The sequence below is a fragment of the Sesamum indicum genome, linkage group LG2 (genome assembly GCF_000512975.1).
Source record: "Sesamum indicum cultivar Zhongzhi No. 13 linkage group LG2, S_indicum_v1.0, whole genome shotgun sequence".
Classification (NCBI taxonomy): Eukaryota; Viridiplantae; Streptophyta; class Magnoliopsida; order Lamiales; family Pedaliaceae; genus Sesamum; species Sesamum indicum.
The window spans coordinates 7,781,420-7,784,505 of NC_026146.1; positions in this window are offsets into that span (position 1 = coordinate 7,781,420).

Consider the following 3,086-nt stretch of genomic DNA (forward strand, 5'->3'; position numbering starts at 1 on the left):
AAAGTAAGCATAGAAGGCATTTGCTAAACTCCTTGACCCCTTGCAGGTACAAAGAAAACTTTTCTCCTAATAAACATGCTATGTTACTCACACTTTTTTGTATGATAACAAACAAAGAACAGACTCTATTTTCTGGCCAAACTTTTGCCTTTGCTAGATGAAGTTGCATACCGTAAAAAGGTGACAGAGGCCCACCTATTAGAGAAGGTGGATTCTATAATGCCCATAAAAATAGGTTGGCCGAAAGAGGCCCCAACAACCTAAAAAGAAAAAGGATATCACAAGAGTTCAAAGGGGCTAGGATCCAATCCGAGTAAGGGCCCTGGGTGCCTCCATGGAGTCTAGAGGTTTTGCCCATGCAGTTAATTGACCTAAAGAGGCTCAAGTAGCCTAGATTTTGAAAGAAGGCGCCCACAAGAAAAGCTTAAAGGCTTAAAATACCCCAACCAAAGTAGAGCCAGGCAAAGTTTGGAGCCCAAGGGCAATGGATCCCAGTCAAAGTAGAGGACTAAGCACAGTTAAATCTCCTTGGAAGCCTAGGGGCTTAGGATCTCTAAGCCAGAGTAGAGGCTTAAGCACACCCAGACCCATACCAAGGGGCGTCCACAGGTGGTGTGACATCCATGTAGGACCTTTCAAACCACATTAGTTGGCCCTAAAAGACCAGTAAGTACCAACTGCTCAAGCAAGGACACGTGGAGGTCGTATGAGAAGAGCTAAAAGCACATCCTTATTCTTAAGGAAATCTCCAAGTCTAGAAATCCGATAGGAGAAGGATATCCCTCAACCACCTTACCTGGAACCTTGACATCTCATCTGGGATGGGCTCCAGTATCATTCCACCAAAGATCAGAGGGCTCCAATTGCCAGGAGATAACCTTCCTACCAAATCCGTTGCGGATTCGTATAAATCCAAGATCTTGTCTGCAGCGAGCTCCTTTATCATTTTCCCAAAGATCAAGGGGTTAAATCCCCAGTAGATAACCTTCCCACCAAATCTATAGGGGATTTTGCTTTATCCAAGTGGTTGAGAGGTTGCCAATAATTGTGATTTCCCCTCGTGGAGAAAACTTCAATTTTATTCTCCTACTTGTGCACAAAAAATGAGAATTTCAAGCTCAACATCACTCATTTAACCTTTATTAATTTCTATTATTTTACTTCACTATTTTGTAATCCAATTGATTCTGAACATTATTTTTTGCTTGCATCACATATAACATGATATATAGATTTATTAACACATCTTGCATTCATTATTTCCAGATGTTTGTATGCCATCAATTAGAGATGTATTACGTGGGGAGTTTGTCAATAGTTACAAACTAATGTAAGTCGAACATGGATGATTTGAGCTGAGATTGAGGTTATTGCATAATGATACAAGTAATTTTGTAAATAGAGAGGATGATGAGGGTTAATGAAGGTATTTAGGTCCCTTTTTCAATTTATATGGAAGAACTTTCTGATCCTTTTGCTGTGATGGATGTACAAGATTATTTCTTTCCCAAGAAGAAGACAAAGATGAAGAAGAAATGAATTGTATGTTTGTCATTAACTTCACTATGACTATATATATATTCCAATGCAACAAGATAGGAATGAAGAAAATATGAGAGAAAATATGGGAAATAAATGTGAAATAAATGTAATGTTTAGAGGGATGCTGGAATTGAGAGAAATAAGGGAACCAAATTGAGGGGTATTTAAAATATTATGAGGGGAAAAAGAAGGGGAAAATACAAACAACACCTTTGTAATATTGCAAATGAACAAATTACCTCTTTACAAAAAAAAAAATTAGCATGTGAGTTTATTGTATATAATGTATATTTCTCTTATTTATTGTGAGTTTATTGTAACATCGATTTATTGTACTATGAGTTTATTGATCGAATCGATGTATATATCAGTTTATTGATATTGATAAAATATATAATTATTTTTTCTATAAAAAAAAAGTTGGAGACTCTGCTCTAATAGTTGAACCTAGATCAAATAAATAGCGAATCACCCTCGTCGCTCCAGCTACTTTGGAGCAAGACCTATGCCTTAAGCCACTCTAAAATTAACTAAATCACGCCCTTAATATCATAAATCTGAGAAAGGGTTTGGGTGCACTATTGATGGAGAAAATTGGTGTCTAAATGTAACAGAATAAATAGAATTAAAAAAAATATCCGAGGGGTTTTGTTCATCATGTGATGGGGAGTCTAATACCCGTAGTCGCCGGCGAAGACATCATCAAAAAATAGATGGGCTGAAGAGAGAGAAAATGTAAGAGAGAGAAGTTGTTGATGGTGCATACAGGTATGTGAAAGGTTGGGTTGGTAGGCAATTTGTCAACGAGTGGTCGGCCGGGAACGGGAATGGGGGTTATTTTGGATTTGCTTTGGATTTCTTGCACTAAATAAGGGACTAAAAATGACTTGTAAAGAAGGATACATGATCATGAAAGAATCGGTACCTATTCTAACATAGCATTTGACCCGGTCGATTGGGAGGACATTGACTAGGAAAGTCATTTAGCTTTTTCTCTAGTCTATCCAAAGTTTCATTTTATAATACTAAATTCAAAAAATAGTAAGATGACTTCTGAATGTTTATTTTTTAGTAAATGTTCTGAGTTACTCTCGCTCTTAAAAAGTTTATTTTTGTCACTTTTACGTTCTCGCACCTGCTCTCACCACACTTTTATGTGGTTAGAGTTGGACTCATTTGAATGATCCCATTTCTATGGAAAAAGTAAAATACCATATTATTCACATAAGCCTAAAGGAAAATGAAGGTCAAATCATGCTTATTTAGATATTTTACACACATCAACACTCTTTAAATTCTCTACAGTATCTTTCATTTTATTTCAAAATTTATTTACTTTAAGTATCAAAATACTAATATTTGTTTTATAAGTTCTAAAAACCTATTACTTTCAACGAAATTCACAAATATTCTTGTTAGCATCAAAATATATATATGTACTTTTAAATGGAAAAAGTACTTAACATAGAGGAAATTTAGAAAGGTGAGAAAAATACCACATGAAAATTGGGATTCAAATCCTTAATTTTAGCAATCATATTCTT